The following is a 26027-nucleotide window of genomic DNA, read 5'->3' on the forward strand; positions in this document are numbered from 1 at the left end:
CTTTGGCATAGTCAATAAAGCAGAAGTAGATGTTTTTCTGGAACTCTCTGCTTTTTTGATGATCCAATGGATGTTGACAGTTAGATATCTGGTTCCTCTGCCTTTTCTATATCCAGGTTGAACATCTGGAGGTTCACGGTTCATGTACTGTTCAAGCCTGAATTGGAGAATTTTAAGCATTACTTTGCTAACATGTGAGATAAGTTCAATTGTATGGTAGTTTGAATATTTGTTGGCATTGCTTTTCTTTGGGATTGGAACGAAAATTGGCCTTTTCCAGTCCTGTGGCCACTGCTGAGTTTTCCAAATTTGCTGGCATATTGAGTGCAGCACTTTCACAGCATCATCTTTTAGGAATTGAAATAGCTCATCTGGAATTCCATCACCTCCACTAGCTTTGTTCCTAGTGATGCTTCCCATGGTCCACTTGACTTTGCATTCCAGGGTCTGGCTCCAGGTGAGTGATCACACCATCGTGGTTATCTGGGTCATGAAGATCTTTTTTGTGTAGTTCTTCTGTGTATTCTTGCTACCTCTTCTTAATATCTTCTGCCTCTGTTAGGTCCATACCATTTCTGTCATTTATTGTGCCCATCTTTGCATGAAAGAAGTCAAATCTGATGCTGTAAAAAGCACCGTTGCATCAGTCAGTTCAGTAGCTCAGTCATGTCCAACTCTTTGTGACCCCATGAATCACAGCAAGCCAGGCCTCCCTGTCCATCACCAGCTCCCGGAGTTCACTCAAACTCATGTCCATAGAGTTGGTGATGCCATCCAGCCATCTCATCCTCTGTCATCCTCTTCTCCTCCTGCCCCTAATTCCTCCCAGCATCAGGTCTTTTCCAATGAGTCAACTCTTAGCAGGAGGTGGCCAAAGTATTTGAGTTTCAGCTTCAGCATCATTCCTTCCAATGAACACCCGGGACTGATTTCCTTTAGGATGGACTGGTTGGATCTCCCTGCAGTCCAAAGGACTCTCAAGAGTCTTCTCCAACACTACAGTTCAAAAGCATCAATTCTTCGTCACTCAGCTTTCTTCAGAGTCCAACTCTCACATCCCTACATGACCACTGGAAAAACCATAGCCTTGACTAGGCGGACCTTTGTTAGCCAAGTAGTAAGGACCTTTCCTTCCAAGGAGTAAGTGTCTTTTAATTTCATGGCTGCAATCACCATCTGCAGTGATTTTGGAGCCCCCAAAAATAAAGTCAGGCACTGTTTCCACTGTTTCTCTATTTCCCATGAAGTGATGGGACCAGATGCCATGATCTTCGTTTTCCGAATGTTGAGCTTTAAGCCAACTTTTTCACTCTCCTCTTTCACTTTTATCAAGAGGCTTTTTAGTTACTCTTCACTTTCTGCCATAAGGGTGGTGTTATCTGCATATCTGAGGTTATTGATATTTCTCTTAGCAATCTTGAATCCAGCTTGTGCATCTTCCAGGAACCTGGAATGTTAGGTCCATGAATCAAGGCAAATTGGAAGTGGTCAAACAAGAGATGACAAGAGTGAATGTCAACATTTTAGGAATCAGTCAACTAAAATGGACTTGAATGGGTGAATTTAACTCAGATGACCATTATATCTACTACTGGGGACAAGAATCCCTTAGAAGAAATGGAATAGCCATCAAAGTCAACAAAAGAGTACAAAATGCAGTACTTGGATGCAGTTTCAAAAATTAGAGAATGATCTCTGTTCATTTCCAAGGCAAACCATTCAATATCACAGTAACCTAAGTCTATGCCCTGACCAGTAATGCTGAAGAAGCTGAACAGTTCTGTGAAGACCTACTCAGCAGTGGCCACAGGACTGGAAAAGGTCAGTTTTCATTCCAATCCCAAAGAAAGGCAATGTCAAAGAATGCTCAAACTACCTCACAATTGCACTCATCTCACATGCTACTAACGTAATGCTCAAAATTCTCCAAGCCAGGCTTCAGCAATACATGAACCATGAACTTCCTGACGTTCAAGCTGGTTTTAGAAAAGGCAGAGGAACCAGAGATCAAATTGCCAACATCTGCTGGATCATGGAAAAAACAAGAGAGTTCCAGAAAAACATCTATTTCTGCTTTATTGACTATGCCAAAGCCTTTGACTGTGTGGATCACAATAAACTGTGGAAAATTCTGAAAGAGATGGGAATACCAGACCACCTGACCTGCCTCTTGAGAAATCTGTATGCAGGTCAGGAAGCAACAGTTAGAACTGGACATGGAACAACAGACTGGTTCCAAATAGGAAAAGGAGTATGTCAAGGCTGTATATTGTCACCCTGCTTATTTAACTTCTATGCAGAGTACATCATGAGAAACACTGGACTGGAAGAAGCCCAAGCTGGAATCAAGATTGCTGGGAGAAATCTCAATAACCTCAGATATGCAGATGACACCACCCTTATGGCAGAAAGTGAAGAGGAACTCAAAAGCCTCTTGATGAAAGTGAAAGTGGAGAGTGAAAAAGTTGGCTTAAAGCTCAACATTCAGAAAACTAAGATCATGGCATCTGGTCCCATCACTTCATGGGAAAAAGATGGGGAAACAGTGGAAACAGTGTCAGACTTTATTTTTGGGGGCTCCAAAATCACTGCAGATGGTAACTGCAGCCATGAAATTAAAAGACGCTTACTCCTTGGAAGGAAAGTTATGACCAACCTAGATAGCGTATTGAAAAGCAGAGACATTGCTTTGCCAACAAAGGTTCATCTAGTCAAGGCTATGGTTTTTCCTGTGGTCATGTATGGATGTGAGAGTTGGACTATGAAGAAGGCTGAGCGCCAAAGAATTGATGCTTTTGAACTGTGGTGTTGGAGAAGACTCTTGAGAGTCCCTTGGACTGCAAGGAGATCCAAGCAGTCCATTCTGAAGGAGATCAGCCCTGGGATTTCTTTGGAAGGAATGATGCTAAAGCTGAAACTCCAGTACTTTGGCCACCTCATGCGAAGAGTTGACTCATTGGAAAAGACTCTGATGCTGGGAGGGTTTGGGGGCAGGAGGAGAAGGGGATGACAGAGGATGAGATGGCTGGATGGCATCACTGACTCGATGGACGTGAGTCTCAGTGAACTCTGGGAGTTGGTGATGGACAGGGAGGCCTGGCGTGCTGCGATTCATGTGTTCGCAAAGAGTAGGACACGACTGAGTGACTGAACTGAACTGAACTGGTGAAGACCTACAAGAATTTTAAGAACTAACACCCCCTAAAGATGTCCTTTTCATTATAGCGGACTGGAATGCAAAAGTAGGAAGTCAAGAACTACCTGGAGTAACATGCAAATTTGGCCTTGGGGTACAGAATGAAGAAGGGCAAAGGGTAATATTGTTTTGCTAAGAGAATGCACTGATCATAGCAAACACTCTCTTCCAACAACACAAGAGAAGACTCTATACAGGGACATCACCTGATGGTCAATACCTAAATCAGATTGGTTATATTCTTTGCAGTCAAAAATGGAGAAGCTCTATACAGTCAGCAAAAACAAGACCGGGAGCTGACTGTGGCTCACATCATGAACTTACTCCTTATTGCCAAATTCATACTTAAATTGAATAAAGTAGGGAAAGCCACTAGACCATTCAGGTATGACCTAAATCAAATGCCTTACGATTATACAGTGGAAGTGACAAATAGATTCAAGGGATTAGATCTGATAGACAGAGTGCCTGAAGAACTATGGATGGAGGTTCGTGACATTGCACAAGAGGCCGGGATGAAGACCATCCCTGAGAAAACACAATGCGAAAAGGCAAAATAGTTGTCTGAAGAGACCTTACAAATAGCTGTGAAAAGAAGAGAAGGGAAAGGCAAAGGAGAAAAGGAAAGATATACCCATTTGAATGCAGAGTTCCAAAGAATAGAAGCAGAGATAAGAAAGTCTTCCTCAGTGATCAGTGCAAAGAAATAGAGGAAAACAATAGAATGGGAAAGACTAGAGATCTCTTCAAAAAGTTATTTACGTTAGTTCCATGAAAAGAGAGTTTCCCCCACTGTTGCACTTGCAGAAACTGGTAGACAGCTCAGCAAAAGAGTGCAGCCTAGTGTCCTAGGTGTGCAGACTCGGGGTTAGAGTTCAAATCCCAACTCTACTAATACTATTGATGTGATGTTGGGAAGATCACTTCACCTCTCCATGTCTGTCTTTTTCTACCCAATCTGTAAAATAGAAAAGATGATATTTGTCTCCTGGAGTCAATGTGAGGATTAGAAATAATATATACAGTTGGAATATCTACACAGAGTAAACACTCAATATTTGTGTGCTTTCTATTTGTTAGAGAAAACTTCTTTTAATTGTTTAACCATATGCTCTCTAAGAGACCTCCCGGGTGGTGCAGTGATAAAGAATCTGCCCGCCAATGCAGGAGACAACTGGTTCCATCCCTGGGTTGGGAAGATTCCCTGGAGTAGGAAGGAAATGGCAATGCACTCCAGTATTCTTGCCTGGAAAATCCCATGGACAGAGGAGCCTGGTGGGCTACAGTCCATGGGGTTGCAAAAAAGTTGGACACGACTGAGTGGCTGAGGGCACATATACACGTACACACACACACACACACGTATCTCCTCTAAGTAATCAAACCTCTCTAATGCCCAGTTTCTTTATCTGTAAAATGAGGAAACAGGACATTGTGATCTCAAGGCTTTTTCCAGCTCTAAAACACTGAATTATATGACTGTGCAATAGGTTATGTTTTCTCCTTTGACTTGTCGTAAAAGCAGAACTGTTTACTTAAAACAGTGGGAGTGTTTTGTGTGTGTGTGTTTGCTTGTTTGTTCTAATAAGAGTTGGAGGATAATGGAATCATCTAGGAAGTTTTTAAAATTACAGATACCTTTGCCTCTGATTCTGGCACATATGGGTAGGGAGTGTTTAGTGTATAAACCTCCCCAGCTACATCAAATCTCCACCTCCAGCTTCTCCCACAGATCACCTTCTGTGACTGGTCCTACTGAGAACCATTGCTTTAACACGTATTATGAAAGAAAGAAGAGATGTTTAGCATCACTGCACACATATGAACCAAACATTACACATTTTCTTTTTTGGATAGTGTGATGACTACAACCATATACCATTGATTTTCCCCAACTGAAGTTGCTAGGGATGGCAATGTTCCAAAAATAATTCTGTTCATGACTCTGTGCATCTACATCTTCTTAAAACTTCCATCTCAAGTAGCAACTTATTATCACAAATCTCTCTAAAAATATACTATAATAATAGTGTGAAAGGATTTTAGTCACTAAAATTTCTTTGTATTCTAGTTCAGTGAAAATCTACTTAGATTTTTATTTTATTTTTTAAACTGATATATAGTTGATTTACAATGTTGTGTTAATTTCTGTGATACAGGAAAGTGTTTCATGATTCAGTTTTATATATATACATTCTTTTTTTAACATTCTTTTCCATTATCATTTAGCATGAAAAAGTGAAAGTGTTAATTGCTCAGTCATTTCCCACTCTTTGCGACTCCATGGACTGTAGCCCGCCAGGCTCCTCTGTCCATGGAGTTCTCCAGGCAAGAATACTGGAGTGGGTAGAACTCCAGGGATCTTCTCCAGGGATCTTCTCCAGGGATCTTCCCGACCCAGGGATCAAACCCAGGTATCCCTCATTGCAAGCAGATTCTTTACCATCTGAACCACCAGAGAAACCTGGTTTATCATAGGATATCACATATAGTTCTCTGTTCTATAACCTAGGAACCTGTTTATCCATTTTATTTAGATTTTAAAAGGCATTATATTGCTGAAATATGTTGTGATCAAATTCCAGTAAAAAAAAAAAGTCACACCAAATCTAGGTTTTCAATGTAAGATTTTGGATAAATGTTTTATTCTGCTTCTTGTCTGGTTTGATTCAACTCTTTTCTCACTTACCTCCCAACCAAATAAAGGAAAGGGGAAGACAGATTCACAAACAACATGAGCATGGGAATTGGTCAGGTGTGGGATGTTTGATATTAGTGTCCTCCAAACTTTGGTGCCTGAGAAGTCTGAGGTAGCTTTTTGCCTTCCTTGATGGTGGAAAGTGATGTATTGGCTTAGGTGGTGAAACTGACCTGGCTCACTTCACGGCACTTGCCTGTCTTAAATGGATAGCCTCTGAGGCCCTTGCCCCATGGAGCTTCTGTGAGGTAATTTTCTCCAGTTTGAGGAGCCCTACTCTACAAAAAACACGTAAAGAGAAACATTCAATAGAAAACTCAGAAACCTAGTCTTACTTGTCTTTCATATTCTTCTTAGCATCTTAAATTTTTCAGGTATAATCAATTTTGTTGTGTGAAATTTCCATTTCAATCAGCACCTGCCCCCTAAAGCTTTCCTGATCATTTCTAATTTATCCCTGACAAAGCCTGGCTCCTGTTTGGCAAGGTGTTTGGGTAGGAAAACTTCCCTCTAGATTGAGGGATCTTTTTGCGAATTCTTGTTTACATTTGCTGTTGCACATGTAACTGAAGCTCTAATCACCTCATTATCTCAACATTCTCCCCCCAAAACCTCCCAGTGTTTTTGATATAACTGAACATCTGAAATAGAAAAATACAGTTTCTGTGAAACTTTGAGTGGAAAAAAAGTTTGTCCATTCCTTAGTGCTGAAAAAACGTAGGCAATTTATGCAGTCTTTGTGAGAATATTTCAGAAAAGGACTTGTGTAGTTGGGTGGAAATTTCTTGAAAAATTCTGACACCAATAAAGATTTGTTTCACTTAGTGCTTAGGAAAGTCTAATTGCCTTTTAGCTCCAAAACAGAAGCTGGAAAGAATTACTTCTCCACTCCAGATGTCTTGTCTGAACTTAAAAAACATTCAATATACGTCTACTAGAGCTGGTAAGACCAGAGGATACAAGTGTGAGAGAAAGCCTTAACTTCCCAGGCATCTCAGAGGGAGCTCCTACTTTTGAGTGTGGGTTATAAGCACGTGTTAACAAAGTTTTTATTTTTATGTATTTATTTTTTAATTGAAGTTTAGTTGATTTACCACATTGTATTAGTTTTTTGTACACAGCAAAATAATTCAGATATGTGTACTCTCTTTCATATTCTTTTCCATTATGGGTTATTACAGGATACTGAATATAGCTCCCTATGCTAGGATCTTATTTTTTTTGAAAATTTTTTGTTTGTTTTTATTTATTTTTAATTGAAAGATAATTGCTTTACAGTATTGTGTTGGTTTCTACCAAACATTAATATCAATCAGACATAGGTTTACCTATGTCCCCTCTCACTTGAAAATCCCTCCCATCTCTCTCCCCATCCCACCTCTCTAGATTGTTACCGAGCCCCAGTTTGAGTTCCATGAGTCATACAGCAAATTCCATTGGATATCTATTTTACATATGGTAATGTATGTTTCCATGTTACCTTCTCTGTACATCCCACCGTCTCCTTGCTCCCCCACAGCTGTGTCCATAAGTCTATTCTCTAAGCTGTGTCCATAAGTCTTCACTGCTGCTCAGCAATTAGGTTCTGCGGTGCTATCTTCCTAGATTCCATGTGTACGTGTTAGCATATCATATTTGTTTTTCTCTTTCTGACTTACTTCACTCTGTATAATAGGCTCTAAGTTCATCTACCTCATTAGGACTAACTCAAATGTGTTCATTTTTATGGCTGAGTAGTATTCCATTGTATATATGTACCACAGCTTTTTTATCTGTTAATCTGTTAATGGACATCTGGGTTGCTTCCAATTCCTTATACTAGGGTCTTATTGTTTATTCTTTCTCTATATATAATAGTTTGTATCTGTTAGTCTCAAACTCCCAATCCTTTCTTCCCCCACTTCCGCTTCCCCTTGGTAACCACAAGTCAATTCTCTATGTCTGTGAGCCTGTGTTTGTTTCATAAGTAAGGTCATTTGTGTCATATTTTAGATTCCACATGTAAGTGACACCATACGGTATTTATCTTTCTCTGTCTGACTTGCTTCACTCTGAATGACAATCTCTAGGTCCACCTATGTTGCTGCAAATGGCAATATTTCACTTTGTATGGCTGAGTAGTATTCTACTGTGTATACACACACACCATATCTTCCTTATTGATTCCTCTGTCAATGGTCATTTATGTTGCTTCTGTGTCTTGGCTACTATGAATAGGGGTTATAAACACACTTTGATTCAATTCCACATGTTTAATATGTGCCTATTAAGTGCAAGGCAGTGTGGTAGATAAGCATGGATGACTCTTTGAGAGTTCACAGTCTAATAGGGAGAGGCTGAGATTTAAGCTCAGGAATTAAGTTAGGGAGACCATGCAAATGGTGTGTTAGGGATATACAGGAGGGACTCTGGTGACATGAGGAGGGGCTAGAGAATCTTAGGAAGCTTGTTGAACTGAGCCTGGAAAGGTGTGGCTGGCAAGGTAGTTTCTGAAATGTTTTCTGTTTCTTTTAAGTATCACATATCCTTGGAAATAAATAACTACCATTTAATTATTCACTCATTCAACAATATTGAGAACTTACTGTGGGCATTACTGGACCTTCTTGAATTTACTCAGTACTTATTCATTCAATATGTATTGTTTGAGTACCTACCACAAACCCAACACTGTTCTTCACTTCTCTCCACAAGACTATATTTTCTCCCCAGGACTATAATCTGAAGATGGTCAGCCACAGGAACCTGCTTATGACCATGGAGTCCAATTCAAACTTTTTCATTCTTCCAACACTTCACAACCAACCCAAGATTGTTTACCTTACTACTGTGACTGGAATTTTTCCAAAGCAGGGGCCATTTTAAATTTAATTGAGTAATACTTTGGAAAAAAAAATGATGGACAAGGAGACAAAAACTTGAGTTCCAGTCCTGGACTCACTACTTACTATATCTCCATCTTAAACATGTCAACTTCTCCCTGTCTGTTCTGCACTTTTAACATGAGGATAATAATTTTGACTTCTTAATATTAGAGTGGGTAATTGTGAGGACTGAATAAGAAAAGATATCTGAAAGCCCCTCATCAGCATGAATCCATATAAATATGGAATATTTTCTTGATTAACACCTTGCTTGGCACAGAAGTTAATATACATTTGTAAAATACTTGATGACAATGATGAAAATGATGGTAAATACTTGTTAATGTTAAATACTATCAATACACTTAACAAATGATATTGGAACTAGGTCCATAATAGACTGAATTGTGTTCCCCTTGAAAACTCATAAGTTAAAGCCATTCCCAAATGTGACTTTATTAGGACATAGGACCTTTAAGGGGACAACAGAGGATGAGATGGCTGGATGACATCACTGACTCGATGGACATGAGTTTGTGTAAACTCCGGACTTGGTGATGGACAGGGAGGCCTGGCGTGCTATGATTCATGGGGTTGTAAAGAGTCAGATATGACTGAGTGACTGAACTGAACTGAGGACCTTTAAGAGAAAATTAAGATGAAATGAAGCTATAAGAATGGAGTCCTAGTCCAGTTTGCTTGGTATCCTTAAAAGTAGAGGCAATATATCAGGAGTGCTTGTGCACAGAAGAAGGCCACGTGAGGACATAGCAAGAGGACAGCCATCTGTAAGCAAAGAAGAGAGACCTTATGGGTAACCAACTCAGTCAGCACCTAGATCTTAGACTTTCAGCTTACAGAACTTAAATTTCCATTGTTTAAGCCACTGAGCCTGTGATATTTTTATTATGGCTGCCCTTATAAACTAATGCAGGATCCTTATATAAACTTGAATCATCTTTCACTTTCTTAATGGTTTATGCATGCCACAACTAAAATCATCATTAAAAGAGAGAAATCGTGGAATAAGGCTCACCTGGAGTTTTAGAACTAAGTCACTGAAAAATAATAACACATTCGGTGGATTTGTTGTCATTGTTTAGTCACTAAATTGTGTCCGACTCTTTTGTTCCCAAGGACTGTAGCCCACCAGGCTCCTCTGTCTATGGGATTTCCCAGGCAAGAATACTGGAGTTGGTTGCCATTTCCTTCTCCAGGGGATCTTCCTGACCAGGGATTGAACCCTTGTCTCCTGCATTGGCAGGTGGATTCTTTACTGCTGAGCCACCAGGAAGCCCCATTTGGTAGATTGCCAGATATTTAATTGCTACCAAATTTGAAAAAAGAGTTATGATATTCCACCTGATAAAATTGTTTCTGATTGAAATTTTGATTATAAAATTTTGAATTATACTGGAAATATTTTATACCAACCAATGCATATCTGTTAAGGTGCACAAATGTGTTATTTTCAAAAAATATTTCTATCTATCTATCTATGTGTTTATCTGTCTATCTCCGAGTAGAAGTGTCAGATGTTAGATAATGGCCATCGAAGTAATGAAATGCTGAAAGCCTGCCATTCTTTACTGGGTTCATTTCTTACCCAGTAGCGATTATATTTATATAGGTGTTGATATCATTTTTATTCATATGGCAGGTTTTTCATTTGCAACATGTATGTCCCTGCCCTTTTCAAATCCCCAAAGTGAGAAATACTGTTTGTTTTATTTTTATTTTTCATGTATCTACACTATAATTTTATTTTGGGTACTTTATTTTTTAATTAAACACAGATTATTGATTCTTGGGTAAAATGACTAGTTTTCAGAATGAATCACTTAGTACTAAAATGTGGATTTTAGAACACAAATATTTTCAGTTCTTATTCTCTGATAACTGTAATGTATTATTTTATGTATATAACACTTTCTGAAAAATAAATAATATCATTTGTTAAAACCAGCTAACATTACAAGATAGGTTTTAGAAAGAATACAGTTTTTTTTTGCATCTGGTATTGCCTCAAGTGAAGACTTAGTTTGAAGATTTGGCAGAACAAGTATATCCTTACCAAACAAATTAAATAATTTGAAAGTTCAGAAACTCATGTAGTCACTTACGTGAGACTAACCATACTATCTTTTACCAAATTAATGTAACCAAATAGTATGATAGTGCTGGGAGCCAGCACGGGGTCCCCACCCATAACAAGGTTATGTGGGAGAGTTCTGGTGGGCAAGGCGAGCCAGAACTCGAGGGGTGCCACTCTGGGCCTGCCTGAGCGCCTACCCCAAAACCAGAGTCTGTCTGTTTTACTGCTTCATGACTTTCACCAACTCCTCCGACATTGATGGGGGGCTACCCCCGACCACCTTTTCTCTGAAGGAAATCAACTTAGAGCTCTAGCTAATTAGCCTCCTGGGCATAATAGGAGTGTTTCAATCCAAACCCCTCAGATGGCTCTCTAACTTGCCTGACAGGCTTACCCGGACTCCTACAGCTATGCATATGATTGTTTACAGTCTCCCAACCGCGAGAGGCACGGGAAGCTTAAGATATTCAAAAAGTATAGAGCCTCTCGGAGTTAGAAATTGTCAGAATAGAACTAGTAGAAGATTTCATTGTTGAGCCAATGCTTGCTGCCAAGTTTCCATATCCCCTGTAGTGTATCCTTGGAAGTGTATTAATTAATATAGTTGGTATGTAGAAAAAATAAGTAGTGGGCTTGGTGTTAACAACTTTAGACACTTAAGGTAATAAATTCTTTCCTTTGTTGTAAACCCACTGCACCTTTGCCCTATAGAAATGCAACTTTATCTAACACCTTCGGAGGATGGTGCCAAACTTTAAAATAATTACTCTTAGAGAAATTAAGTCTTATGGTTGACAAACCTTTATCAGAGTCATAAAATGTTAACAGGCCTTTTGGCCAGAAGATGATGTAAATCACCTAAACTATTTGTATATGATAAGTTTGCAGAAAAGAAAGCCTGGTCTCAATAAGGATCAAAGACTGCTGATTTTGCATGACTTCACACCCCCTATTATCCTCTATGTGCAACTTAGGGTATAAAAGCCCCTGTTGAAAATAAAGCTATGGGCCTTGCTCACTGAAGCTTGGTCTCCCCATGTCTTTCTTTCTCTCACCTTCTGGCTGAATTCCCATCTGGAGAGTGGAGGCTTGCCAAGCCTACTAATTTTGCCTGGGCTTCTAAGATCTGACCGGGGAGGCCTTAGTGTTTCCTCCCCTTCTGGAGAACGGGAGGACGCCTGCGGCCTATGTGGGTGGTGCAAACTCCTTGTCTTGGAGTTTTATTGGTTTTCCACGTAAACCAAGTTATTCAGCCTCTTTTCTCCACTGAATTTTTTCACTGAGCTATCCCTATTTAACCACTTTTTATATCTCTAATTAACACTTAATTAAGTTATTGTCTCCTGATTGCTGACACTGTCTCCCCTTCGAATTCCCTGGATCCACCAGGGCTGGACCCCAGCATGATAGCAATAAGTTAATAGATTCTTTGGACATATTATGCAGTATGGTAACACTGCTGTGAGCAAGGAGGACCCGTTCTAGTGACCTACTTCATGGTCAGAAGCTTTGTTACCAGAAGGATAAATAATGCAGGGAAGTTAACCATGCAATATCACGGAGAAATGGTGGGAGGGGGGCATGACTGAAGTTACCAGAATGTATCAATCTCAGGGTAGACCCTGAGATTCTGCATTTCTAACAAGTTCTTGAATGACACCAGTGCCCAGGGGGACCACACTTTAAGCAATCAGGATTAGAGCAGTGGTCCCCAAATTTCTCTGATGATGCAATCACCCAGAGACGCTATTAACACAAAATTCTAGTCACTCATTTGACTAATCTAGCACATTTAACCTTGAGACTGGTTCCTTGTTAACCTATGTGCAGTCAAGTCATCATTTGTCTGCTTAATACTATTTATCCTCATGCTGATCTTTAGTCTAGATCCTTACTCCCCAAAGTATAGTCCACAGACCAGCAACATTATTAGATCTAGAAGTGCTGAATTTTTTTTTGAAAATGTTATTTTATATTGGGGTATAGTTGATTAACAATATTGTGATAGTTTCAGGTCTACAGCAAAGTGATTCAGTTATACAGATACACGTATCTATTCTTTTTCAAATTCTTTCCCCATTTAGATTATTACAGAATACTGAGCAGAGTTCCCTGTGCTATAGAGTAGGTCCTTGATGGTTATCTATTTTGAATACAGCAGTGTGTCATGTCAATCCCAAACTCCCAGTCTATCCCACCCTCACATTCTTCCCCTAGTAACCTTAAATTCATTCTCTAAGTCTGTGAGTCTGTTTCCGTGCTGTAAACAAACTCATTTCTTTCTTTATCTTTTTTTTTTAGATTCTGCACAGAAGTAATATAGTATGATACTTGGTGAATCTTGACTACACAGTAGGTCAGAGTGCAGACCTACTGAATTAGGAGTTATTTACAAAATCCCAGGTGATTTATTTGCATATTAAAGTTGGAGAACGCAGTTCCTCTCTACTCTTAGGTATGTAAGAATCACCTGAATATCTTTTTAACATGCAGATTCTGATTTAGCAGATGTGGGGTAGACCCTGAGATTCTGCATTTCTAACAAACTCTTGAATGACACCAGTGCCCAGGGGGACCACACTTTGAGCAATCAGGATTAGAGCAGTGCTCCCCAAACTTCTCTGACGATGCAATCACCCAGAGAAGCTATTAACACAAAATTCTAGGTGTATTACAGGAACCACTGTATTACAATGCTCTGGAGAATGACCTGGGAAACGTTTTGACTTTTAGGTAATTCTTATCATAACATGTTTGGAAAACTCTCGTAGGCCAGTTTTTATATCAATATTTTGTTCACACCATCCAGTGCCACTAAATGGGACACATTCACCAATGACTCAGTGACCACGTTTGTATGAACACTGCTATTTGAATGTTCACTGAATTCCTGGACACACTTGTCATCCCCAAAGTGATTCTATCTAGCAGAGAAAGATAATTTTACAAAAAGCATTTACTTTACTACTTTCTTTGTTCTGTGCTCTCTCTCCAGGAATGCAAGAGAGAATGGAAAGAAAAAAGAATGCAAATAGTTAAAACACTTTCTCCCACCTTGGAGGAGAATCAGCCAGCCATTCTCTGCACCATCTTTCCCAGATTCTTAGAGGGGGCTGCTCTGGGCTCTCTTACCATGTTCTCCTGAATGTAGAGCCTTTCCCAGGGCTCTCAAGCCAGGCTGGCCAGCCAGAAGCAAGCCTGTCTGGAGGCCATTGGTCATTCTTTGTGTGCACCTGTCTCCCCTAGGACAAGGGTGTGTAATCATGGCAGACTTTTATAATCTCTTCAGTCTTATTTTTGTAGCCTTCAGTGCATTGCAATATATTTTGACCTAATTGTTTATAATTAGGTTCCCTGGTAGCTCAGACAGTAAACAGTCTACCTGCAATGTGGAAGACCTGGGTTTGATCCCTGGGTTGGGAAGATCTCCTGGAGAAGGGAATGAGTACCCACACCAGTATTCTTGCCTGGAGAATTCCATAGACAGAGGAGCCTGGCAGGCTACAGTTCATGGGTTGCAGAGTCAGACACAACTGAGTGATAAACACAGGTTATAAAGAAAATCATTGTTAGGTAATGCATTGATGCATTTTTTAACTATTTCAGTCCCAAATACAATTTGCTTGCATTGTTCTCTTTACTTGGAATGATTTTCTTCCTTTCTTTATTTATGTAAAAGCAACATACTTTTCACTGTTAGCCTCAGTCATAATCCTTCCTGAGCTTCTCTTAGAGGATCTATCTCTTGTCTGTTCCCTCTTCCTTAATTATTACAGTACTAACATTCATATACAAGGTGGCATATGGGTGAGGTGACAAGAAAAAGATTGTGTTTTCGAGATAAAAGTCTTGGATTTCAGTTCCATCTCTGCCACGTACTAGTTGTGTGCCTTTGGACAGGGGATTTAACATTGCTGAGCTTCATGTAAAAATTGGAATGATAATATCTACTAGTTCTTGGGAACTCATATGCAATCACATTTATAAGAAGCTTGCACAGGATATGAGACATAGCAAGAATCCAGTAATGCATAGGTTTTGTTGTTACTATCAATACTATTGTACTTAGTCACTCAGTCGAGTCCGACTCTTTGCAACCCCATGGACTATAGCCTGCCAGGCTCCTCCATCCATGGGGATTCTCTAGGCAACAATACTGGAGTGGGTTGCCATGCCCACCTTCAGGGGAATCTTGCCAACCCAGGGATCAAACCCACATCTCCCACATTGCAGGCTGATTCTTTACTGTCTGAGCCACCAGGGAAGCTCACCAATACTATTACTACCATGTATTATAATTTAACTGCTCCATGTTTATAAGTTTTTACCTGCTTTAAAAATAACCAAAGACAGAAATAATATTTGACTCTGTTTTTTGTTTTTCTATGTTTTGTTATGTGCTGCATGGCATGTGAGATCTTAGTTCCCTGACTAGGGATAGCCTGCTGCATTGGAAGTGTGGAATCTTAACCTGGAACATCAGAGAAGTCCCAGAAATAATATTTGACTCTATTTGTGATGTTCCTTTGGTTATGAAAATGGTGCAGGCAGGTCTTGAGACAAAGGTTTAAAAGATCACACATGAAGATGAAATGTAAACCCCAAAAAGAAATTAAAGAAGTTCTGTTCCCAGAGTCAGAGCCAACACAGACACAAAACACAGGATACCAGTTGTAGCATTTTCCAAATGATGCTCTGTAGAATCCTGTCAGTTCTATAAGATGTTGGGAAGTGAATAAACTGAAACAGAAAACCCTTGAGTTGAAATTAGAACATTGCTAGCTACAGCCTCCCCTTAAGGACTAATATTAAAGCCTTGCTGCAAAGAAAACTGTTGAACTTAGTTTAACCTAGTGTTTTCCAAGTGATTTGACTATGAAACTCTTCTTTCCCCTAATGAACAGTTACACACAATAAACATTTGACTGGTGTAAGAACCATTATCATGCCCATCAGAGATAGCTGTCTAACTGATCTTTATTTCCAGCAGCTCTGCGCTCAATGAAGTTAACACTGCTCCAGGCTATGTTAACCTAGAGAGCGAAGGGATGTGCCTGTGCCTCCATACACTGTGCTGTAACATATCTTTGACATATTTTGTTTTAATGAGTCGCACCTGGCTCAGATGAAGTTATCCCCAGCACACATCTAGACTAATCCATTAGCAGAACTGCTTCAGCCATGTGTCCATAAATAAGTAAATAAAGCTTATAGCTAAGCTCAATTTGGAGGAAGGCAATTGAGTTTCACTCACTGCATTGCTCAAGTGGTGAGAGCTGGGGTTCTATGTGATTATAGCTTTATTGGGTCAGGAAAATATTCATGATTGCATCTGTTTACTGACTTGATTCTCCATCCTTTAGATAAGTAAAACTTGTTTGTGATGTCTTGCCTAATCTTTCCATCACTCTAAACGTACTCTCAGTGTTTGTCAACATTGTGGTCATATAACACTATCACAACATTGTTAATTGGTTATACTTCAATACAAAATAAAAAGTTTAACAACAACAACAACAAAAACTGGTGTCATGTAACCCAATAAATATCAGAAATACTTTCCCAGGAATAACCTAATCCTCCATGTTGATTTGCAAGCTCTTTCTATCTTTCTAAGCCTTTTTTTCCTTTTCTTTAAAGTTTCTGACTGCAGCCAGTGCATCCTGGTGGGATCTGAGTTCTGCAACCAGGAACTAAATGCTGGCCGCTTGCATTGGAAGGTAGGTTCCCAACCACTGGACCACCAGGGACGTTCCTTTCTGAGCTTTTAAGAAGCTATCATTGTCAAATGTGAAAAAAACCCCACATTTTAAACTTAGAAATTATATTATGGAATTATAGTCTCAACCAATGGGTCATTAAATTAACTCACCCAATTGATTGTGCTCTTGCTGAGTTGCTTATCCAAAGTAAGTTGTGCTTGATTTCACACCTCATTGTGTTAGTTGTTTTCTTATTACACTTTCATAGTTTAATTAGATATTACATATCCAATGACCAAAGTACCATAGAGAAGATTGTTGTTGAATGCTTTGTATAAAAATTAGTTGAAAAATAAACTGTCCAAAAAACCCCTAAAAATTGCGTTGCCAAAATATTATCACTGTAAAATTAGGTGTGGGAAATAAATTTACTTTTATAAAACAATTACAAAAGTAGGGGGTGGGAGGGTCATAAAAATATGGAAGTGCCTTTAAATTCTTGGTTCACTTAAAAGACAGTAAAGCTGGACATCATAGATAATATATTATCAATTATAAAAAGACAATGGAGACTTCCAATCTCTGAATCCATATGCTAATGAAAAGTTTGATTCTAAACCAAATCTTATTGAATAAATGTGTTCTTATGTTTTTAGTCAAAAGGAATTATGTATGGTATACAAGTTTTATTACATATCATTTTTCAAAATAACCTTTTGGTCTAACTCTCTTTCTCAGTTTACTGACCAACTTGTTGATCTGTTCCTGTTATCTGGATAAGAGGTTTCTGTTGTATAAATATTGTGATAAATGAAGCTTCAGATTCTGCCTCCTTCCCCCACAATTTTAGCTCTTCTCCCTCACCCAGTTGTAATGTGAACATGCTGAACCACAGAACTCTGTGCTCCTTTTGCTGACATTGCTGCACCCACCTTTTGGCTCTTTTTCTGCTCCACAGTCTGTATGAAAAGTATAAAAGATGACCAGTAGGCACTCTCCTTGCTTCTGGATCTATCAGCTATTACAGCCATTGCCTCACTCTCTAAATTCATGAAGTCAAGATGTTTGCTTGTCTGAATCCCAGAAACCCAGCTTGCCTTTCTTAGCACTGCAATTGCTTCTTTACACTGGTGACTTGCTTTGGTAGCTGACAGCTCAGATTCTCTCATCTTTGCTTCACCTCCTGACTCATGGGTCTCTCAACTATCTTTTGCATACTTTCCATGGCCTCGTTTATCTCTGGGTTGAGCTTCTGGTTGATGGTCCCTTGTCTTCGTCTTCACCTGGTAGTGTCCTTGTCTTCCAGTTTTTAATTTCCTAACTGGATAGTGAAGTGATTTTCCCCTTTTTACTATGTGTTTCATCAGAGGCAGGAGACTGGAATTTTACTAGAATGGCAGACATGCTTTGCATGTATTGTTCCCATTCTGTTCTTTTTTATTTTTATTTTTTGGTCACAATGAGAGATCTTAGTTCCCCAACCAAAGATGGAACCCGTACGACCTGTAGTGGAAGTGCAGAGTCTTAACCACTGGACCGCCAGGGAAGCCCCCTGTTCTTTGTTATTTTGAACTGAATCTAGGGGCAAGGATAAAGCTGGAGGGACTAATCTCTTGAATTACACAGCTTGTTCACAGGCATCTTGGTAACCATCCACCATATGATCTCAAGCTAGCTCTGGGTTATTAATCATATATATATATCTTGATCATGGTTGGCTTCTAGGAACCACAGCTACAAGTTCAATCCAACCATGGAAGGCTGATAGATTTTGCCAATAAAATGATAAAGAGGAAGTGAGGTGAGAGTAGTAGTGATAGTGGTGACTGTTTCTTATTGTAAAGATAAGTTATATTCTTGGGTCATGGTAGAGAATAAACTCAATGAAGTTATTATGAATACAAAGCCTGAAAAGGAATAAGAAAATGATGCTTTTGTTTAGAATACTTTGTCTGTAGAACAAATAATTAATTGATTAGCATTTAAAGAAGGAGCTGGAATAGCTTAAAACATATTTTTTTAAACATTAAAAAATTGAAGTATGGTTAATTTACAGTGGTGTGTTACTTTCAGGTGGACAGCAAAGTAATTCAGTTATGCTGCTGCTGCTGCTGCCAAGTCACTTCAGTTGTGTCCGACTCTGTGCGACCCCATAGACAGCAGCCCACCAGGCTCCCCCATCCCTGGGATTTTCCAGGCAAGAACACTGGAGTGGGTTGCCATTTCCTTCTCCAATGCATGAAAGTGAAAGATGAAAGTGAAGTCACTCAGTCGTGTCCGACTCTTAGCGACCCCATGGACTGCAGCCTACCAGGCTCCTCCGTCCATGGGATTTTCCAGGCAAGAGTACTGGAGTGGGGTGCCATTGCATACATATATATGTATATACATATTCTTTTTCAGAGTCATTTTCTTTATAGGTTATTACAAGATATTGAATGTAGTTCACTGTGCTATACAGTAAGTCATTATTTATTTTTATATATAGTAGTGTGTATCTATCAATCCTAAGCTCCTAATGTATCCCTCTCCCCTCTTTGGGAGCCATAAGTTTGTTAAGACATATTTTAGACTTAATATTATTATAAAAACAAAGTGAGAATGAGAACGTGTTATCACCCTGTAGTTCTGGTCCTCACACCTCTCTCTCCAGATACCCTTGTGTGATGCTGAATCAGGCTTTCCAGTGACATAGCAAATAACAATCCACATGAACAAGTACAAAGGTCAATATGCCTACACCAATTATTAACCCAGGTTGAAACTCCAATCTAGCCATTTATTTCCAAATGAACTTGTAGATGTTATTACATGGTTTTATAGCTCATTCAATATTGAAACTTCTATTGGGAATGTATCTGTTAGATTTAGATAGTACATGTGATAGAAGTATTAATAAATGTGACACATTAATAAATGTGACAAAAAATAGTCTATAGTGATTCTATCTCTAATTTTCAGTTCTGGATTAGCAAGTCAAGAGCGTAGGGATATGATTCAGTAATACAGAAAATAAACACAGAGTATATTGCATACTATGCAAAAACCCCCAACAAACCAAACAAACCCTAGTATCCTGGATATAGGTACAGGAATAATTTCCATAATAGAAAAAAAACACAGTATCTTTAGGTAAAGTAATTCTGGTAGTGTAGGCTTCTCTTGCACAGTAGGGTGTGATAGCTGTCCAGATAACTCAAGCAAAAAGTTACTCTGTGCCATTTAACCAATAGTTAAAAGCAAAAGATCCAAAAACAATAAAGAATCTTATTGGTATTAGTAGGCCATTCTTGGCCACTTCTACTTGATACAGTGAGGGGTGATAATTCAAACAGAAGGGATTTAAATGAATTTGCATGCTTATTATTGAAAGTAATAGTAATTTAAGTTACCTTCATTTTTGGATACATTTATTGTTAAGATGCAAAGATTTTAAAGCTCGTGTCAAAAATTCCTAATTCTAACCTTAAACTTTTCATAGCTTAGCCAGTGGATTTCTTACAGACTGTCCCAAACAAGTGATCTTTGTTCGATTCCTTCATCCTTTCAGGCAGAAGGAGGTACCTTTTAAAATAAATAAAGATACTTGACTTCCTCCCCCACATCCCACCCCTTGGTCCCTTTGGCCGTGAGATGTCAGGCACCCTCTCCCCATCCTCAGAGGAAGTGAGCCTCCTTCTCATAGATGATCTTTTGCTCCTTAGTTCAAGGTGAGTCGTTCCAGATACAGACTCTCCTTTAGCTTCCTACTGGTAAGAGTCATTCTTCATCCCCCCTCAAATGTCAGGGAATATGCAATGCATTCTCTCAATGGTTCTTCCAAAGTCTGTCTCACCTAGCCTAAAATAATGAGGAGTGGTCTTTTTTGCATGCTCTGTGGATAAGTGAGATGCTGTGTGGTCCACTAACAACTTCCCAGAATAGTATCCCTCCCTGGCATCTCCGAAGTCATCCCCCCTAGGCTAGAGGTAGGTAAGCGTTAATGCTGGTGGAGTTGGGGTCCCACTCTCTTAACTTGCCCTCCTTTTATGGAATCCTTGACAGCCATTGTGTTTTATAGACCTTTGTAGTCTCTGGCAAAATTCCTCATAACCAGGAAAAGTCGAATTTAACATCTTGTTCCATTTGCATTTGTAATATGGCTTATTAAGTGGAAGAAGTTTTTATGTACATTATTTTGTATATGTCAAGGAAGGAATCTTTGAAGGAGGTCCAAATAGCACATCTTGATTTCTCCCAGTATGGGCAGAAGATCCCCATACAGGGGATCTAATGGAAAGAACCTCAATAAATGTGTAACACAAATAAATGTTTATATCTCCAAACAAAAGGAAACTATAAGATAAGATACTAAAATCCAGAAAGTAATGTCAAACTTACATGCCATGAAGGAAAGAGACCAATATAGGAAGAAGTTTAGAATGTTAAAAATCAGCTGAGTCTACACATCAGAGGAAAACAGAGCCCTAGAAATATTTCTGGCTGCTCCCAAGAAAGATGAGATGGAATTGATGTCATGGAATTATGGTCAATTCAAAAGCTAAGGATCTTAAACTTCTGAACAATGCATGTCAGAAAACCTACTGGTTCCCACTGACCCCTTGGAGGCATAATCTCTAAAAGCATCAGGAGGTGCTTCAGCTTAAGAGACTGGCATGGGTGATTCAAGGTCTGGGGAGAAGGGAGCAACCTACCCTAAAAGGCAGGTTTCGTAGCCCTATAGCATTCAAAAGCAAGAGGTACTGGCAGCATCCACTTGGGCTCAAAGAACGCATCTTGAGAAAGAAGCTAGAGATATTGTGGAGAAGGCAAGGTTGCTATAGTGCAGGATACTCTGATTTGAAGTATCTCTATCACTCAGATTCCTAGTCAGTGTCCATGGTTAGTACAGCATACCAGGAAGACAGGGCTTCAAAGGAAAATGGAAAGTAAGACTTTCTAAACATAGGAGATGGGGAAGCAGACAGCCTAAAGTAAGACCTTATGGCTGGGAGTGTCACCACAAGGTCATTTTCTAAAATTTGCAAGAAAACCAGAATGTCATAAATGCCACTCTCCAAAGGAGAAGGCCTTGGTGGGATTCCTATACACCTTCTGCCTGCCATGGTCCACCCCTACAGGGGTTGTTACCAACCCCCGGAGGTGAGATTTCTTCTGAGCTAGTTTGGATCACGGATTCTGGACTTTGGATGCCTGGCAGAGATGCTTCATACTCCCTGAGCTTCAAGAGTCTCTTCTAGTGTTTCCTCTGATGACCCTTCTAACCCAGTCTCTTCTTGATGGTAACCACCTCCAGATGCTGCTGTGGGAACTCAATGCATTCCAGGAGGAAGTCCCAGTTCTGCTGCTGAAGGAACACCACTTCTACCAAAGCAGTGTTACCAAGATAGACTCGTGACTGAAAGTGAGCTCAATAAGACATTTTGGAGGGAAGAATTTAGGCATTTTATTCTTTGATCTTTAACTCACAAGGGTCTGTAATTTTGTACTTTAATTTTCATCTAGAAATGCATTCATGGAAAGGTTTGTAGTGTTCAAATTTGAGGCATATTTTACACTGTTGAGTTTTCTTGTTATTTAGATTTATTAAAACATCCATTGTGCTATTTGGTCAGCATGGTGAAGTATAATCTAAAGATGAGAAATAGAATGGAGAGTAATTCTTTAGCTTCAGGTAAAACGTGGAGTCAATTTTAAAGTTCTAACCCATTTTAGAGGTTTCTGAAGACAGAAATTGGAAACATCTTCTTCATTTCAAGAAGAATAAACAAAGGAACAGTACTAGTGGAATGGGGAGGCAAGTTGGCCCTGATAATCTTCTTCTCCTCCTGCTAGGAGCCTCCTCACTCCTGGCTGACAACAGCTGGGTTAGTGAGTCAGATGACTCGAGAGCAAACAGAAAATATGAGGGAGGGACAAGTTTCTCCCTTTTCTCATGCTCCTCTTGACCCATATGTCAGAAACTGATGTCCTGTAGGAAATATTGGGGAGTATTTTTTGTCCCACCTTATACCCTCTTAGCCACTCCTTTCTGAGACAGACTCTATCCTGTTACCCAACCAAACTTGGGTCTGCTGGCCCAATGAGTAGCAAAGCCAAACAACTGACACTGGGTTCTGATGATGAAAAGTACAGAGTTAGTCACAAGGCATCCAGCATAGGGTTAAGCAAGGAAAATGGGTAGCTCATCCTCCAAAGACCCGAACTATCTGATGGCTTTTGGGGAAGGGTTTTAAAGACAAGGGCTTCCCTGGTGGCTCAGATGGTAAATAATCTGCTTGCAATGCAGGAGACCCAAGTTTGACCCCTGGATCAGGAAGATCCCCTAGAGAAGAGAATGGCAACCCACTCCAGTGTCCGTGGCTGGGAAATCTCCTGGACAAAGAAACCTGGTGGGCTACAGTCCATGGGGTTGCAAAGAGTCAGACATGACTGAATGACTAACACTTTCACTTTAAAGGCAAAGTGAGGGAATTTGGGGTTGGTAGATGCAAACTACTACATTTAGGGTGGATAAACAACAGGGTCCTAATGGATAGCACAAGGAACTATATTCAGTATCCTGCGATAAACCATAATGGAAAACAATATAAAAAAGAAAGAATATATTATGTGCATAACTGAGTCACTTTGCTGGACAACAGAAGTTGGCACAACATTATAAATCAACTATACTTCAATGAAAAATAACTAAAATTTTTTTATAAAAGCAAGGTGAGGGAGAGACTGGTGGGGTGTCTGATGAGCTTTCCTTCTGATTGGTTGGTGGTGAGGTAACATGTGTGTTTTGTAAATTAACATCATCAAACTTCTGGTTCCAGCTGGTCTGGGATCTACCCACTGGTGGTCAACAGTTAGCTTCTTCCACCTGGTGGGGACTTTAGTATTTGCAAAACAATTCAAGGATATGGCTTAGGATATTATCTATTTATAGATAGATAGTATCTATTTATTATCGAGGAGATACTAAAGGTCCTTGACTTTGCTTTACAACTAAACTATTACTATTTTGGCTCAAGCTTCTCTGCAGAGAAGATGCCGGGAATACCAGGTGGGGAAGGCTCTGTCCTGGGAAGGCCCATAGGTGTCCTGCCCGCTTTCACTCCCTGCTCTGTGAGGGAGCCAGACCCAGGCTCTGCCCTCATGCAGGGAGGACTGCCCTTTCTCAGGGGTCAGCCTCAGAGTGATTAGATTCGTTTTGAGGGGAAAGAGGGAAGTCTAATTTAGGCCAAAAGTCAAAGCCATTAGGCTGCAACTCAAAGCTCTTCAGCATAATAGTACCACCAAAATGTGATTTTTGATGCCTATTTGATACTCTGTTTTGGAGGAGGAAATGGCAACCCACTTCAGTATTCTTGCCTGGAGAATTCCATAGACAGAGGAGCCTGGTGGACTACAGTCCATGGGGTTGCAAAGAGTTGGACACGACTGAGTGACTAACACTGATACCCTGTTTGTTTCTCATTTTGTCCAGAACCTGTAGGAGTGTGATTATCACTCTCAGAAATTCCAATTCTAATACCCAGCCATTAAAGAGAATGAAATAATGCCATTGGCAGCTACATGGATAGACCTAGAGATTGTCATACTGAGTGAGCTAAGTCAGACAGAGAAGAATTATTGTATGACATCCCTTATGTGTGGAATCTAAGAAGAAATGATACAAATGAACTTACTTACAAAACAGAAAGATACTCACAGACTTAGAGAACAAACTCATGGTTGCTGGGTGGAAAGGATAGTTAGGAAGGTTGGGATGGACATGTACACACTGTTGTATTTAAAATGGATAACCAGTGGGGACCTACTGTATAACACATGGAACTCTGCTCAATGTTATATGGCAGCCTGGATGGGAGGGAGTTAGGGAGAGAATGGATACATGTATATGTATGGCTGAGTCCCTTCACTGTTCACCTAAAACTGTCACAAAATTGTTAATCAGCTATACCCCAATAGAAAATAAAAAGTTCAAATTAAAAAAAAAGAATGAAATAATGCCATTGACATCAACATGAATGGACCTAGAGATTGTCATACTGAGTGAAGTAAGTCAAAGACAAATACCATATGTTATTACTTATAGGTGGACTCTAAAAAGAAATTATACAAAATAACTTATTTACAAAATAGAAATAGACTCACAGGTCTAGAGAATGAATTTATGGTTACCATGGGGGCAGAATGGGGAGGAGAAATAATTAGAGTTTGAGATTGACACTACTATATTTAAAATAGATAACCAACAATGACCTACCATGTAGCACTGGGACCTCTGCTCAATACTCTGTAATAACGTAAATGGGAAGAGAATTTGAAAAAAAATATATGCATATATATAAATGAATCACTTTGCTATACACCTGTACACCTGAAAATGACACAGCATTGTTAATCAACTGTACTCCTACGTAAAATTAAAAGTGTATAAAAAAAGCACATGCTGAAATCAAATTGCTGGGAGAAATATCAATAATCTCAGATATGCAGATGACACCATCCTTGTGGCAGAAAGTGAAGAGGAAATAAAGAGCCTCTTGATTAAGGTGAAAGGTGAAAAAGCTGGCTCAAAACTCAACATTCACGAAATGAAGATCACGCGTGGTGTCCAGTCCCATCACTTCATGGCAAGTAAATGGGGTAACAATGGAAATAGACTTTATTTTCTTGGGCTCCAAAATCACTGCAGATGGTGATTGCAGACATGAAATTAAAAGATGCTTGCTCTTTGAAAGAAAAGTTATGACCAATGGGGAACACAGGTATACCTGTGGTGGATTCATTTTGATATTTGGCAAAACTAATACAATTATGTAAAGTTTAAAAATAAAATTAAATTAAAAAAAAAAAAAGAAAAGTTATGACCAACCTAGACAGCATATTGAAAAGTAGAGACATTCCTTTGCTGACAAAAGTCTGTCTAGTCAAAGGTATGGTTTTTCCAGTAGTCATGTATGGATATGAGAGCTGGACCATAAAAGAAAGTTGAGTGTTGAAGAATTGATGCTTTTGAACTGTGGTGTTGGAGAAGACTGAGAGTCCCTTGGACTGCAAGGAGATCAAACCATTAAATCCGAAAGGAAATCAGTCCTGAATATTCACTTGAAGGACTGATGCTGAAGCTGGAGTTCCAATACTTTGGCCACCTGATGTGAAGAACTGACTCATTTGAAAAGACCCTGATGCTGGGAAAGGTTGAAGGCGGGAGGAGAAGGGGCTGACAGAGGATGAGATGGTTGGATGGCATCACTGACTCGATGGACATGAGTTTGAGCAAGCTCTGGGAGTCAGTGATGGACAGGGAGGCCTGGAATGCTGTAGTCCATGGGGTTGCAAAGAGTTGGACATGACTGAGCAACTGAATTGAACTGGAAAAAAAAAAAAGAAACCCCAGAGAATTCTCCTGAGTCTCTCCAAAGGTTGGAACTTAAAATACAGCCTCCCCAGGGGCAGACTTCTGCCCACCTCTTGG

This window comes from Bos mutus, chromosome 9 (genome assembly GCF_027580195.1).
Source record: "Bos mutus isolate GX-2022 chromosome 9, NWIPB_WYAK_1.1, whole genome shotgun sequence".
In the NCBI taxonomy this organism is placed as follows: Eukaryota; Metazoa; Chordata; class Mammalia; order Artiodactyla; family Bovidae; genus Bos; species Bos mutus.